Genomic DNA, 17,412 nt, shown 5'->3' with positions numbered 1-17,412 from the left:
CTTAAACAATATTGAAACAATTCTCAGTGGATCGCGAGTGGCAGCTACAACTCCTCAGGAAAGAAAACTAATTATTCACATTGAGGGTAGACACTTGTGACAAAACGTGCTTCCCCTGTACTGCTCCTCTTCCTAGCGACATGTGGTTCACCAGCACCTTGCACCTACATTCAAAATCAACCAAGTGAAAATGTGTGAACTTGGACTGTTTACTTCTGAAGTTGCACAAATAGAAAGACTTCAGGCTGCCAGAGCTTTGTGTCTTGCTTTGTCTGGTTTCTGTCAATAATAATTTACAAACTTCTAGCTTCTAGAGGTTGTAAGGGGACTTCGTAGATCAGTTTTTACATGGGAACCCATGTCCGGAAACTCTATCCAAGACGGAACAGAACGACAAAGTTATGAGCGTCGGCGCCTGTAAATGTGTGTGTGCTTGCATTGTGAACATCAATAAAACCGACTAACTGCAGGGACGGATCCCTGACTAGAAATAGAGGAAAAAAGGTTCTATGAACACACGTCCGGAAATTCATCCTTGCCAAAGTATGTGGAGCTGACGAATGGTAGTTCCTCCGACCACGTGCCGTGTGTCCCTTGTGTGTTACAGGCTGTATGGTTGACGCAGCGTACTGTACGCAGCAGAATGGTCCGGTATTCATATCGGGAACAAGCCGAGATGGTGTTTGTGTACGGCCAGGCAGATGGAACAGGCCTAAAGGCAGCACGGCTATACGAACCAGGCACCCTCACAGATATCAACCGCGTTACACAACATATCAAGCCGTTTTTGGGGTTTTGTGATCATAGGTTCAGGCAGACGAACGTGCAGGGAGGCGGCAGATTATGCGGACAGCGGATTTGGAGTATTCAGTTCTTCCCGATATTACGATGAACCCTAGTACAAGCTCCACCCAAGTGACCCACCAACATGGTATAAGCCGAAGTACGATTATGCGTATCCTGCATGACAACCGCTACTATCTCCTTCACTTGAAATCCCACGGACGCCACTGTTGCAACGTAGGTGCAATGCAGTCTGTATTGTGTTCTGGGTCGATTTGTTGTCGTTGCACGCACACCGTCCATTTCCGTACACATGTTTATCAGACCTTTTCTTCCTTCATTTCCAGTCAGAATCTATAGCCGCAGCTGTCGGTTTTATTAATGTTCATCCTGTATACAGGGTGATTCCGTGATGATATGACATCCTTTCGGGGATGATGACGATGAAGGATACATGTATCGATTCTATGTGAGGATCTCTTACCGGAAAAGAGTCGAAAGTTAAAAGCAAAACCGTTCTTATGCCTCTGACAGTGGAGTACATGCATTGGTACTGTTGTTGCTAAGACTACAGGATAGGCAAATTTCAGAGATGGTGCTAAGGATCAAAACTAGGAAAAACTGTCAATAAAACATGGGCATATCTGAGGCGCTACGACCACTTGTTCATCTTAACTACTGTGATGCAAATCTCCTCTATAGAACAAGTGTTCGTAGTTCTTAAGGTACGCATTTTAGAGCCCAAGTTTATTAGACATTTTTTTTCGTCTTTTGGTCCATACTACTACCTCTGAAAGTTACCTCCCCTACAATGTTAGTAACAACAGAACCAGAACATGTATTCCACTATTAAAGGTATCAGAACGATTTTCGCTTACAACTTTCGACTCGTTCATTTTCCGGTACATGGACCCTTACCTCAAATTCATTCATTTATTTGTCCATCATCCTATAAAGTTTGTAACATCATCACGGAATCACCGTGTATATACATAAATTTACAGGCGCCGTCGCCCATAACTTTGACGCTCTGTACCTTCGTTGGATGACGTTCCGGACATAGGTTTCTATTTAAAATTTGATCTGCTAAGTCCTCTCTACAACCTCTGGAAGTGTGTAACGTGAATTGTTACACAATCCGTATGGCTACTTGTGTGTTGTGCGGTCAATTTGTTCGTTTATTTGTTGCGAAGTGAATAGTGAAGCTATTTCTGGTCCAGTGCGGTGACTACTTACAATTCAGAAAATGCATTGTCATGACATATTTAAGCGTAAGTAATGACATAGATGCATCATAAAAGATACAAACTATGTGTGTGGTGGATCGAATATGTGAAGAAGATGTTCGTAAATTCGTTTCACAATCCGTAATTTTCATCACACTGTGTCATGCGCTGATGTTAGTACTCGGAAAAAATAATAATTATTGGAAACTAATGCGATCACATTCTTACTAAACCGCCAGGTTGGCAACTACTGTACCAGAAGGTTAGAAAGGTTAGAAACTGTTGATAAAGGCAGAAACCAGAATATATCCAATATATAATATTATGGACGTTGGGTATCAGTACTACTGTATATTGAAGAGGCTGGTACAGGAGAAATATTGATGGCGATTGGGAAGAAAAAAGAAAGAACAAACACTCCATAAATTTCTTGTGCTATCGCCTGTTGTCCCTTTCCTTGTTTCGTTCAGACATTAGGAGATGTATCTGGGAGGAAGAAATGTGTACCCCGACTATTTCTGCATCGTAATATCTTGGAATTTAAATATTAAACTTCACCATACGTCCATTTGCAAGATGTGATCCCGTGGCTTACACTACGAGAGCATCAGTCACTGGAACATACCCCATAATGCACTCGCGCTTACTAAACAACCCATCACGAAACATGCCGCTCTTCTTTGGATCTTCTCTTTGTCTTTTCTCATTCTAACCTGGTGATTGTCCCATACGGATGACTAATACTCAGGAATCAGTGGAACAAGGGTTTCGCATGCCACTTGTGTCGTGGATGATTTACATTTCCTAAAACTTCTTCCAATGAATCTCAGCCTCGCATTTGCTTTCCTTGCGATTTGTTTCGTATGGCCAGTGCATGTTAGACCATTCCACAGACAGTTATTCCGGGGTATCTGACGGCAGCTAGTGGATCCAGAGTTTTGTCATCAACAGTGTAATCGAACAGCTAAGAATCTTTTCGCCTGTTTATTGTGCAATGGTTGTCACTTATTTACGTTCACAGCTACTGCGTTTCCTCACTCGGTGAACTATGAAGCAAATTGATCTTTCTACTTGCTGATGTCGTCTATTAAATCTGGTATTCTACTACAGATATAAGGGGCGATCAAAATGTTTCCTTTCGAAAGTCGTACAGTCCAGAATCGGGCAAAATCGCCGTGAGCATTGAGCCGATCATCCATCGAAACACCAGACTGAAAATACCCGTATGGTAAAACACCGTATCCTGCTGCGTGAAGGAGTCTGTAACTGCCTGCTGCACATCCTCGTCGGACAGGAATCGCCGTTCCTTCAAGGCCTTTTTTAAGGGGCCGAGGGCGTGATAATCACGTGGGAACGGATCAGGACCATAGAGGGGCTGCATGAGTGCCTCCCATTTGAGTTGGTGTAACTTCTGCGTTACGACATTTGCGATGTGGGGAAGCAGCATACAACTTGTCGCGTCATTCCACAACGGTGGTTTTCTTCAGACATACTGCCCCATACTCGTTCTGCGTTCTCCGATGGATGACTACCGGTGTTTGTCCTTCGGCAACCAAGAAAAGAATAACGGCACGTTGGCCCTGTTTGAACGCATTCAGTAACAACTTCGTCGTAGTTAACATTTCCGCATTTACTGCACGCAAGTCGGAAAGACACAAATACCGTGCTAATCCGTTGCCTACGTGTCAGTCCTTGTATGCGCACACCGGAGTCGCGCTACATTGCGTATACGCTGTAGAAATGCCCTCAAACGGAAACTTTTTTATTGCCCCTTATATTATTATTGCTGCAGGAACAGCTAATATGAAACTTAACAGACAATTCCTCCAAGTTTCACATTTTTTTCGGGTGTGTGAGGGAGAGGGATTGGAAACGTAGATATAATGTGGAAAAAGGTTAAAAAGACAGTTATCTGCTTAAGAAGCCAACCCAACATGCGTTATAGAACAGCCACAGACAAAAACGCGCAACATAACACATGTAAAATGCTTAATCAGGATCCTCTTGAAATTAAAAGTTCTTTAAATTTCTAGAGAAACTACGAGTATTACTTACAATTCCGAGAAAGTGGCAATTGAAGTTTTGCACGTCTATTATGCGGTCATGTATCTGTGCGTAGGTATATTAGACTTCATGGTGCTCATGTGACTAGCATTTGACCTTCGTAAGGCGATCGTGCGTGAGGCGACTGCTCGATTCCCCATCAACTTTTGTTATTAATCTATTTTTTTCATCCCTGGTCATATTATCTAATTTATATGACATTTGAACGGTAGTATAATAAAAAAAACACGAGTCTTTGCATGAAGTTTTTTAAAATTATGTTTTCCATGTCTGTATGACAAGTACAATCCCGCAACGCGTGATGTCGAGAGCTCATCTGAAGAGTAATTGTACACTACCATTGTGGTCTGGCACATTGCGGCTTACTGTATTACTGATTGTAAATAAAGTCATTCGCATCATTATTTATCGTGATTTGACTTGGGCGTTCGAAGCCTGTCCGTCGGCCTTGAAAACTTAATTAGAAATAGTAAATAGTCAAATAACAACTTCATGAAAATGTACCTTGTTTTTTCCTCTATATTATTTGTCAAAATGTCATGTAATTAATAAACGGACCAGTGATGAAAAATATAGATTAATAAATAAGCGTTATCCAGATTCGAACGGTCGCCTCGTCCACGACCGTCTTGGGCAGGGCGACCACTGACCACTTTTCTTGGTTTGTTTCTTTCTTTTTTTTCGTTGGATTTGGGCAGAGCGGACGTCACATGATATCCGTTGAAGTTAATTATTGATCCCTTCACTTAGCTTTTATATTTCACGGAGCAGCCAAATCTCTGACCGAACACGCTGAACGACCGTGACGGCATAACTTGCCAACACTAACTTCTTACGCCCGGTAACTTTTCAAAATGTTAAAATGTGCGTGAATTCCCGAGGGACCAAACTACTGAGGTCCCTAGACTTACACACTACTTAAAATAACTTATGCTAAGAACAACACACACACGCATGCCCGAGGTAGGACTCGAACCTCCGGCGGGAGGGGTGGTAACTTTTCACAGATACGTCTGGTACATAACAGAAGCGTAAAACTTCTCTTGTGATTTTCTCGGAATTATCTGAGTAGTGCAACTTACTACTTGCACGTTTGTCTTAATGTCCTACTAAAGATGTAGAAAGTTTGAAGTAAGCCCGTGATTCTATCATCGTGCCTCCTCTTGTGAGATTATTGAAAATAGTTAGATGTGATTAGAATTATATTAAGCAATGTAACCCACTGGAGACTGCAAAGGCTACTGCAACGTTCCAAATCCGCCGCAGGGGTGGGGAGTGAAAACTACCGGAGGCTTCTAACTTGCTGCAGTACAAGGTGGCAGCTAACCATACCGGAGGTGGTTTAACTTCAGAAGAGCGTGATACTTGCTGGAAGTGACTGTTTGTGTTGAAGGCGCTGACGTGTGCCTCGTTGGTGAGACATATTGGAAGTACTGAACAAATGGGGTCACAAAATATACTAGTATGTGGAAATATCTTGTATACGACGAAGGATGCCACAAGCACTGGAAGCTGCAAGAGGTGGTGAAAAACTGCTACACATACTGGGACATAATGCGATAAATCCTGTTGGAGGCAGTGTAATATGAGGCACTCACAGAATCTGCTGAGGGAAGAGTGGGTATACTGAAAATGAATACCACTGGAGGCAGAGACAGAGAACTGCTGGGTACAGTGGGGTTGACACCTTGTCTAAGGCGGATGTTTTGCGAGCACAATCGCTAGCTCAACTGGTGCTCCTTGGATATGAAAATTAGATTTCACGCGAATTCTGTTACCCCACGTCATATAAATTAACTGATTACCCCCATGAATCAAATAGGCTACTTGGAAAATCAACTCACACGCGTAATGGAAACGCCGTAAATTAAATTCCTGATTTAATCAGGGGACCTCGCCTATTGCTTATGATTGAAGGATCTAGGCACTGAGCTGGTTAAATTACTTTACTGGCTACGGAATCAAAGTGTTTGATCTGGTAAACATGAGATTTATTCTCAAAACATAGGAATTAAGCAAAATACGTTAAAGGTGAAATCATTGGATAGTGACTTTACTTCAACAGAATAAAAAAATAAAAAAACTGAATGATTATTTTGGATGCTGAACAATTAAAGTTGAATTCAAAGCGTGGTTCAAAAAATGGTTCAAATGGCTCTGAGCACTATGAGACTTAACATCTATGGTCATCAGTCACCTAGAACTTAGAACTACTTAAACCTAACTAACCTAAGGACATCACACAACACCCAGTCATGACGAGGCAGAGAAAATCCCGGACCCCGCCGGGAATCGAACCCGGGAACCCGGGCGCGGGAAGCGAGAACGCTACCGCACGACCACGCGTTTCGGACTCAAAGCGTGGTATAAAAATGTATAATAATGAAAAAATTACAAAAAGGCCTGAGTGAATGAGAACAAAGTGCGCAATAGATTAAAAAAACATAGAAATGACTGGAAACGTCACCACAAGAATCGTGAATTTCTGTGTGTCAGCTCAACAACGAATCAAAACGTGAGTGGTTATCTGAATAAGGAAAAATATAACCTTGAAACAAAAATTAAACTGTAGATCACGTATACACAAGTGCATGAAGAGCGAAGAGGATGTGATACGCTACCTGAGAGCAGAAGTTGCAAATGAACGTCTTTCCCCTCACTCCGTCACCATTTCCGGAGTTTGATGGGCGCATTGTGATCGTGATCTTGCCGATGTTTCGTTTGAGGTAACTGCTGCCTCGTCGCCGTGCGTCGTACTGCAGAGACTGCAAGATGGGGTTGGTGTGGCCCGGGGTGTTGTGAACCTCATCATCTTCAAGATTACCGATCGTGGATGCGGAAAAATATCTGTCCCGAAGACTTTTCAGAAAGCCGAAGACGGACGCGCGTGGAACCATGAGTCACGCCCAGACCAAGCGCAAAGCTCCTAGAATTTTTCATAGCTTTCCTTCAGATCTCTGGAAAGTCCACTCCTTACAGTCGGTTTAAGAAATCCAGAAAGAGCATAAGCGCTCCTCCAGTGAGGGATCCGAAAGCTAGTTCACTAGCTACCGCCAACAATTTAATCGTCTATCCGTCAATGAGCTTCGTGTGAGAAACGACAACAGAGTGTCACAACATTCCCACGACGGACCCGATAATTAGAAATTCTGTAAATTTTGGAGTGACCTTCGCCCTTCGTTCCTATGTAAAGGCAGAGTAACGAAAATTTAACAGGCGCACGTGCTGCCATTTGTTTAGATTGTGCAGCGGTATGTGAAGACCAAACACAGCTGAATACTTCACCATAGGAGATTTACATTTTTTTTTAATCATCAGTCTTCTGACTGGTTTGATGCGGCTTGCTAAGAATTCCTCTCCTGTGCCAACCTATTCATCTCACAGTAGCACTTGCAACCTTCGTCCTAAATTATTTGCTGGATGTATTCCAGTCCCTATCTTTCTCTGCAGTTTTTACCGCCTACGGCTTCCTCTAGTACAATGGATGTTATTCCCGGATGTCTTAACAGGTAACCTATCATGCTGTGCCTTCTTCTTGTCGTGTTTTTCATGTACTCCTTTTCTCACCGTTTCTGTAGAGAACCTTCTCATTCCTTACCTTACCAGTCCACCTGTTTTTCAACACTCTGCTATAACACCATATCTCAAATGTGTCGATTATCTTCTGCTCCGATTTTCCCACAGTCCATATTTCACCATCAAACAGTATTATGTGCCAAACGTTTCTTCCCAGAAATTTCTTACTCAAGTTAAGCCTATGTTTGATACTAGTATTTCTCTTGGTCAGAAATGCTCTTTTTCGCCAGTGATAGGCTACTTTATATGCCCTGCTTGCCTCGTCATGTGTTATTTTGCTGCCTAGATAGTAGAACTACTTAAATTAATCTACTTCGTGATCCGCAATTCTTATATCAAGCTTCTCGCTGTTCTCATTTCTGTTAGTTCTAATTATTTTCGTCTTTTTTCGATTTACTCTTAATCCAAGTTCTGTGCTCATTAGATTGTTCAATCTATTCAACATATACCGTAATCCTTCTTTATTTTCATTGAGGATAGCAATATCACCTTTCATTCTGAATTTTAATTCCTCTCTTGAACTTTACATTTCCGTCAGGGTTTCTTCGCTGTATGAATTGAACAAAAGAGGTGAAAGACTGCATCCCTGTGTTACACCCTTTTTAGTCATTCGGTCTTATTGTTCCGTCTTGATTCTTGTACATATTGTATATTACCCGTCTTTCTCTGCAACGTATCCCTATTTTTGTCAAAACGTCAAATATCTTGCACCATTTAACACTCTCAAACGCTTTTTCCAGGTCGACAAATCACATGAATGTGTCTTGATTTCTCTTTAGTCTCGCATCCATTATCCACCCCCCCCCCCCCACCTCCTCATGAACCATGGACCTTGCCGTTGGTGGGGAGGCTTGCGTGCCTCAGCGATACAAGTAGCCGTACCGTAGGTGCAACCACAACGGAGGGGTATCTGTTGAGAGGCCAGACAAACGTATGGTTCCTGAAGAGGGGCAGCAGCCTTTTCAGAAGTTGCAGGGGCAACAGTCTGGATGATTGACTGATCTGGCCTTGTAACGTTAACCAAAACGGCCTTGTTGTGCTGGTACTGCGAACGGCTGAAAGCAAGGGGAAACTACGGCCGTAATTTTTCCCGAGGGCATGCAGCTTTACTGTATGGATAAATGATGATGGCGTCCTCTTGGATAAAATATTCCGGAGGTAAAACAGTCTCCCATTCGGATCTCCGGGCGGGGACTACTCAGGAGGACGTCGTTATCAGGAGAAAGAAAACTGGCATTCTACGGATCGGACCATGGAATGTCAGATCACTTAATCGGCCAGGTAGGTTAGAAAATTTAAAAAGGGAAATGGATAGGTTAAAGTTGGATATAGTGGGAATTAGTGAAGTTCGGTGGCAGGAGGAACAAGACTTTTGGTCAGGTGAATACAGGGTTATAAATACAAAATCAAATAGGGGTAATGCAGAGGTAGGTTTAATAATGAATAGGAAAATAGGAATGCGGGTAAGGTACTACAAACAGCACAGCGTACGCATTGTTGTGGCCAAGATAGACACGAAGCCCATGTCTACAACAGTAGTACAAGTCTATATGCCAATTAGCTCTGCAGATGACGAAGAAATTGAAGAAATGTATGATGAGATAAAGGAAATTATTCAGATAGTGAAGGGCGACGAAAATTTAATAGTCATGTGTGACTGGAATTCGATAGTAGGAAAAGGAAGAGAAGGAAATGTAGTAGGTGAATTTAGATTGGGGGTAAGAAATGAATAAGGAAGCCGACTGGTGGAATTTTGCACAGAGCACAACTTGATCATAGCTAACACTTGGATCAAGAATCATAAAAGAGGGTTGTATACATGGAAGAAGCCTGGAGATACTGACAGGCTTCAGATAGATTGTATAATGGTAAGACAGAGATTTAGGAACCAGGTTTTAAATTGTAAGACATTTCCCCGGGCAGATGTTGACTCTGACCACAATCTATTGGTTATGAAGTGTAGATGAAAACTGAAGAAACTGCAAAAAGGTGGGAATTTAAGGAGATGGGACCTGGATAAACTAAAAGAACCAGAGGTTGTTCAGAGTTTCAGGGAGAGCATAACGGAACAATTGACAAGACTGAGGGAAAGAAATACAGTAGAAGAAGAATGGGTAGCTTTGAGGGATGAAGTAGTGAAGGCAGCAGAGGATCAAGTAGATAAAAAGACGAGGGCTCGTAGAAATCCTTGGGTGACAGAAGAAATATTGAATTTAACTGACGAAAAGAGAAAATATAAAAATGCAGGAAATGAAGCAGGCAAAAAGTAATACAAACGTCTCAAAAATGAGATCGACAGTAAATGCAAAATGGCTAAGCAGGGATGGCTAGAGGACAAATGTAAGGATGTGGAGCCTTATCTCACTAGGGGTAAGATAGATACTGCCTACAGGAAAATTAAAGAGACCTTTGGAGAAAAGAGAACCACTTGTATGAATATCAAGAGCTTAGATGGAAACCCAGTTCTAAGCAAAGAAGGGAAAGCAGAAAGGTGGAAGGAGTATATAAAGGGTCTATACAAGGGTGATGTACTTGAGGGCAATGTTATATAAATGGAAGAGGATGTAGATGAAAATGAAATGGGAGATATGATACTGCGTCAAGAGTTTGATAGAGCACTGAAAGACCAAAGTCGAAATAAGGCCCCGGGAGTAGACAACATTCCATTAGAACTACTGACAGCCTTGGGAGAGTCAGTCCTGACAAAATTCTAACATCTGGTGAGCAAAATATATGAGACAGGCGAAATACCCTCAGACTTCAAGAAGAATATAATAATTCCAATCCCAAAGAAAGTAGGCTTTGACAGATGTGAAAATTACAGAACTATCAGTTTAATAAGTCACAGGTGCAAAATACTAACGCGAATTCTTTACAGACGAATGGAAAAACTGGTAGAAGCCGACCTCGGGGAAGGTCAGTTTGGATTCCGTAGAAATATGGGAACACGTGAGGCAATACTGACCCTACGACTTATTTTAGAAGCTAGATTAAGAAAAGGCAAACCTACGTTTCTAGCATTTGTAGACTTAGAGAAAGCTTTTGAAAATGTTGACTGGAATACTCTCTTTCAACTTCTAAAGGTGGCAGGGGTAAAATACAGGGAGCGAATGGCTATTTACAATTTGTACAGAAACCAGATGGCAGTTATAAGAGTCGAAGGACATGAAAGGGAAGCAGTGGTTGGGAAAGGAGTGAGACAGGGTTGTAGCCTCACCCCGATGTTGTTCAATCTGTGTATTGAGCAAGCAGTAAAGGAAACAAAGGAAAAATTCGGAGTAGGTATTAAAATCCATGGAGAAAAAATAAAAACTTTAAGGTTCGCCGATGACATTGCAATTCTGTCAGAGACAGCAAAGGACTTGGAAGAGCATTTGAACGGAATTGACAGTGTCTTATAAGCAGGATATAAGATGAACATCAACAAAAGCAAAACGAGGATAATGTAATGTAGTAGTCGAATTAAGTTGGGTGATGCTGAGGGAATTAGATTAGGAAATGAGGCACTTAAAGTAGTAAAGGAGTTTTGCTGTTTGGGAGCAAAATAACTGATGATGGTCGAAGTAGAGAGGATATAAAATGTAGACTGGCAATGGCAATAGAGAAATTTGTTAACATCGAGTATAGATCTAAGTGTCAGGAAGTCGTTTCTGAAAGTATTCGTATGGAGTGTAGCCCTGTATGGAAGTGAAACATGGACGATAAATAGGTTGGACAAGAAGAGAATAGAAGCTTTCGAAATGTGGTGCTACAGAAGAATGCTGAAGATTAGATGGGTAGATCACATAACTAAGGAGGAGGTACTGAATAGGATTGAAGAGAAGAAGCGTTTGTGACACAAGTTGACTAGAAGAAGGGATCGGTTGGTAGGACATGTTCCGAGGCATCAAGGGATCACAAATTTAGTATTGGAGCGCAGCGTGCAGGGTAAAAATCGTAGAGGGAGACCAAGAGATGAATACACTAAGCAGATTCTGAAGGATGTAGGCTGCAGTAGGTACTGGGAGATGAAGAAGCTTGCACAGGATAGAGTAGCATGGAGAGCTGCATCAAACCAGTCTCAGGACTGAAGACCACAACAACAACAACAACACCATTATCAACCGCAACGTCAGAACTCCCTCACTGGTGCCTTCCTAAAGCCAAACTGATCGTCTTGTAACAGATCTTCCATTTTCTTTTCCATTCTTCTGTATATTATAAGCTTCCTGACACTTAAATCTATACTTGATGTTAACAAATTTCTCTTCAGAAACGCTTTGCTTGCCATTGTCAGTCTTCATTTTATATCCTCTCTACTTCGACCATCATCAGTTTTTTTGCGCTATTCGTCCACGAGAATCAGAGGGCCATAGACACGGGTTCCCAGCTAGATGCCGTGTTTCTTGACTTCCGCAAGGCGTTCGATACAGTTCCCCACAGTCGTTTAATGAAGAAAGTAAGAGCATATGGACTATCAGACCAATTGTGTGATTGGATTGAAGTGTTCCTAGATAACAGAACGCAGCATGTCATTCTCAAAGGAGAGAAGTCTTCCGAAGTAAGAGTGATTTCAGGTGTGCCGCAGGGGAGTGTCGTAGGACCGTTGCTATTCACAATATACATAAATAACCTTGTGGATGACATCGGAAGTTCACTGAGGCTTTTTGCGGATGATGCTGTGGTATATCGAGAGGTTGTAACAATGGAAAATTGTACTGAAATGCAAGAGGATCTGCAGCGAATTGACGCATGGTGCAGGGAATGGCAATTGAATCTCAATGTAGACAAGTGTAATGTGCTGCGAATACATAGAAAGATAGATCCCTTATCATTTAGCTACAAAATAGCAGGTCAGCAACTGGAAGCAGTTAATTCCGTAAATTATCTGGGAGTGGGCATTAGGAGTGATTTAAAATGGAATGATCATATAAAGTTGATCGTCGATAAAGCAAATGCCAGACTGAGATTCATTGGAAGAATCCTAAGGAAATGCAATCCAAAAACAAAGGAAGTAGGTTACAGTACACTTGTTCGCCCACTGCTTGAATACTGCTCAGCAGTGTGGGATCCGTACCAGATTGGGTTGATAGAAGAGATAGAGAAGATCCAACGGAGAGCAGCGCGCTTCGTTACAGGATCATTTAGTAATCGCGGAAGCGTTACGGAGATGATAGATAAACTCCAGTGGAAGACTGCAGGAGAGACGCTCAGTAGCTCGGTACGGGCTTTTGTTGAAGTTTCGAGAACATACCTTCACCGACGAGTCGAGGAGTATATTGCTCCCTCCTACGTATATCTCGCGAAGAGACCATGAGGATAAAATCAGAGAGATTAGAGCCCACACAGAGGCGTACTGACAGTCCTTCTTTCCACGAACAATACGAGACTGGAATAGAAGGGAGAACACACAGAGGTACTCAAGGTACCCTCCGCCACACACCGTCAGGTGGCTTGCGGAGTATGGATGTAGATGTAGATTCTTGCCAGCAACTTGGATGCGTGAGCTGCTAAGTCGATTGTGTGGTAATTCTTGCACTTGTCGGGTCTTGCAATCTTCGTAATTGTGTGGATGATACTTTTCCGAAAGTCGTCAGTCTCATGGATTCTACACAACAATGTTTATAGTCGTTTTTTTGCCACTTCCCCCAGTGATTTTAGAAATTCCGACGGAATCTAACCCTTCTGCCTTATCTGACTTTAAGTCTTCCGAAGTATTTTAAAATTCTGAATATAATACTTGGACGTCTATCTCTTCCCTATTGAATCCTGTTTCTTCTTCTATCACGTCATCAGACAAATCCTTCCCCACCTAGAGGCCTCCAGTGTAGTCTTTCAACTTATTCTCTCTCTCTCCACTGCATTAAACAGAGGAATTCCCATTGCGCTCATACTGTTACCGTCCTTGGTTTTAATTTCACCGGAGACTGTTATGAATTTTTTATACAGGTATGCTGAGTCAATCCATCCGCAACCACTTCTTTTTCTATATCTGCGCATTTTTCATGCAACTATATCGATTTAGCTTTCCTACACTTTCTATTTCATTCGTAAGTGACTCGTATTTCCTTCTTTCGTCAGTCAGTTGAAGTATTTCTTCCGTTGGCTCTGAGCACTATGGGACTTAACATCTATGGTCATCAGTCCCCTAGAACTTAGAACTACTTAAACCTAACTAACCTAAGGACAGCCCACAACACCCAGCCATCACGAGGCAGAGAAAATCCCTGACCCCGCCGGGAATCGAACCCGGGAACCCGGGCGTGGGAAGCGAGAACGCTACCGCACGATCACGAGATGCGGGCGTTTCTTCCGTTACCTACGGTTTCTTCGTAGCTACCTTCCTCGTACCTACGTTTTTACTTCCATCTTCTATGACTGCCCTTTCTAGAGACGTCCGTTCCTCTCCAACTGAACTGCTTACTTAGCTATTCATTATCACAGTGTCTGTAGCCTCGGAAAACTTCAAGTGTATCTTTTCACTCCTTAGTATTTCCGTATCTCACTTCGTCACATATTGATACTTTCTGACTAGCCTCTTCAGCCTATTCTTCATCATTACTAAATTATGATCAGAGTCTACAGGGTGTACGCCTTACAGTACAATATTTGATTTCGGAATGTTTACCTGACCATGATGTAATTTAATCTTTTTCCTTTCTCATTCCTAGTATCAACGTCATATTCTTTTGTATCCCTTTCTTCTACTTCTTTCCCTGCAAAAGCATACCTGTCCCTCGTGACTATTAGATTTTCGCCTCCCTTTACTTACTGAGTTACTAGTTTACTATCCTCATTTAATTTCTCCAGCTTTTCATTTTCTGCTTGCGACGTCGGCGTGTATACCTGAACTATCATTGTCTGTGTTTGTTTGCTGTCGATTCTGATGGGAACAACCGATACCATTGGACTGATCACAGTAACTCACTTCTGCCTTAACTTCCTATTCATAGCGATTCCTACTCCCATTAACCTATATTCGTCTGATCAGAAAGCCTTGTCTTGTTTGCTAACAGGTGGAATTTTTAACCTTACTATTACTGTTCCCGGCCTGCTATAGAAAACGCTGAACGCTGTCCCTACTGTCTCAGGCGGAAAGGAGGTACGTCTTCAGGCCAATTAAACTGCTTGGTAAGCAACGTGCCCTGTATACGGCCACAGTAAAGGCGGTCGAAATGTAGGTGGTAGTAGTTGCTCGGAATAATGCCCAAACGGATTTTATTAAAAAGAAACGAAATAGTTCCACCTCCAAGAGCTGCTAATTACAGCCGGTTTCAATCTTCACATTATCATTATGTATCTGAAGCGGTAACAACACTGTAGAATTTTCAAAAAATCTTTTATATTGGTTTAAAAGATACTCTGAACCTTCTAAAATATGAGACAAAATGTCTAATCTCTGTTCTATGAAATTCCGAGCTTCCTTTCTGGCGCTTCGGATGACCCGAATCGACTTATTTGCGACAACTCGATAGCCCCTGTAGCGTCTGGGTATAGTTAGAAGCTATTCAAAAAAATAATATGTTAGATTGGGGCCAGCAAGTGTCAGTACTCGCACGAAAAACGCAATTCTTTCGTTTCGAATTTGATTTTTGTGTGCAGTATTGACTTTTGTTTGTTTATTTGTGACCTTGTGGTATACAGTTTTGTTTGTCAAGTAAAATTGACAGGTAAGAAATTGTACTCGGTGAGAAAAGGTACGAAAACATCGTATGCAATGCGGGCTCGAAGCAGTATGTCATCAAAGCGTCCAATGAATAGATATGAGGCTGAGATTAGTTCTGAAAGAGTCAGTGCGTCTGCTAAGAAACTGAAACACACTGACCAGGATTCTGATGTGAATTACAACTTGAGCCATTGGATTATAAATTTTCTTGCCGTTTTATCTGTTATTTCTCAACACGTGACATGTAAAAGTGCAATGCAGACATCACATTGCAAGGACGAAGTCCTGAAGACTTAGGCTTCACAATAATTATTGCTCTTCCAAACTGCCAGAAGTTGTTACACCAAGTAATAAGTTTATACGGAACGCATGTGGAATCAACCGTCAAATCGTCCTGGCAATGCGCCTCCTTGGAATAGGGCTAAACAGAACTGTAAAGTTCTGTGCCTTCATGGAATTGTCACGACCGATATTTCAATCGTTCTATGATAAACTAGTGGATATGATGTCGACTGCAACGACAACTGTACGACAGGCAGGGACTGGGATAGAAGATTAACGGTAAGAATTTGCTAAAACTAGACTTTTTGAATGCGTTCATGTATATAACACATAACAAAACTTCTCGGTATATGATTTTTCAAAACGACACACAACATAACTACCACTTTCAATCTTTTTATTTGTATATTTAATCACAACTATTTCTAAAATCCCTTACGTGGTTCACCAACTACACACATATACATCACATAATTTTTTTTTCTTTTTACAGATTCAAATTTACACCAGTTATAGTGCGTGCCACAGATCGCCTCATATTCAACATGGCTCGGGAGAACTGCTGCATTGTCAGTATTTTATAATATTTCCCGACAATTTTTTTTAATAATGTAGTTGAATCTATGTTCAATAACTGCTGCAAGTATTAGTTTTCTGTCATCTTTCCTTCTGCCCATTAACAAGTGTCAAGAAAACACTTTTCTTTAGGTCGTTACATTGTTCTTACCCCTTGGGGTCATTTAAAACAGCTGATATACCAATGTTAAAGCTATGGCGTCAAGTAACATAAAATTTATCCTTCATCACTGCTGTTAATATGATTTTATGCTATTTGGAGTCATATTTTTAACACTGTCATATAAGCTGTTAAAATGAATTTTAAAATATCTGACGATGATCTAAAGATGGAAATGGTTGTGAATAAAGAATTTATTGGCAGCTGAACTACGATTTTTTTTTTAGATATTGTGAGGACACCATCTTCACAAACTAATTTTATTCAAATTGACAATGACCGTGGAATCATATGAACATTCACTGTATACTGATTCATATTTTATGTGTTTCATGTTTGTTTTGTAGTATTAAAACCGCGCTTAAGATGGTATATTCTCACTGAGAGTGTTTAGGCGACAACTATTTAGTCGCCAGATCTTCCCCAGAAGTACGTTATTTTTTTATCCTCAGCGCAGCTTTGCCCAGACGCTCCCGCAGGTGGGTGCTTTGGGTGACGAGCGCCTTGCCACTGGGGGGAGGTAACCAGAGGCTGCGCCCAGAACGACACCGGGCAGGCGCGTGCGCCCCCGCTGACCCGCTAGCAGGGTTGCCGCGGCGGTCGTGGGCGAGCCCCGCGCATGCGCACTGCGTAGCACGTGCGTGGCGTCGTGTTTAAATACCGGCGCTGGGGGGTGCGCGCACGCCACTGTCACCTCACCGCCGACGCCGCTGTCCGACCCCGACGCCCGAGCAGACGCAGCCAACGACGCCGACGTCACACCGTCGCACGCAGCTCCACGTCACCGGTCAGTAGCACCTACAGTTGATCACCATACAATTTCCCCCAGACGTGGAAGACCTTTCCTCCCGCGAAGTAATTTTGCAAAGGCACCTGACTGACACTCCAGCCCAAACCCAATAATTTTCTTAGAGTAATACTAAAATTTATTTGCGATTTAATCTTCCTGCTTGGCCTCTGATTTGAATCTCTGTGTGCGTTTTAAGATTATGACAGAACATGAGAATAGCAGCGGAGTTATTTAATATTGTGAATTATCACCATACTTTGACAATGATGATTTCAGGTGTCCCTTATCACGATACATGAGTTTTAAATGA

The 17,412-nt window shown here is 42.0% G+C and overlaps 1 protein-coding gene across 1 annotated transcript in view; it reads left to right on the top strand.

Annotated features, from left to right (window-relative positions):
* Nucleotides 1-17,010: 17,010 nt before the first annotated feature.
* LOC124607270 (elevenin-Vc1-like) overlaps nt 17,011-17,412 on the top strand; it is a 328,738-nt gene continuing 328,336 nt past the window's right edge. Inside the window, exon 1 of the mRNA XM_047139548.1 lies at nt 17,011-17,099. The gene's annotated coding sequence lies outside the window, so the exon portion shown is untranslated. The remainder of the gene's footprint in view (nt 17,100-17,412) is intronic.

Source organism: Schistocerca americana, chromosome 3 (genome assembly GCF_021461395.2).
Source record: "Schistocerca americana isolate TAMUIC-IGC-003095 chromosome 3, iqSchAmer2.1, whole genome shotgun sequence".
Lineage (NCBI taxonomy): Eukaryota > Metazoa > Arthropoda > Insecta > Orthoptera > Acrididae > Schistocerca > Schistocerca americana.
This window is presented reverse-complemented; position numbering and strand designations above follow the sequence as displayed.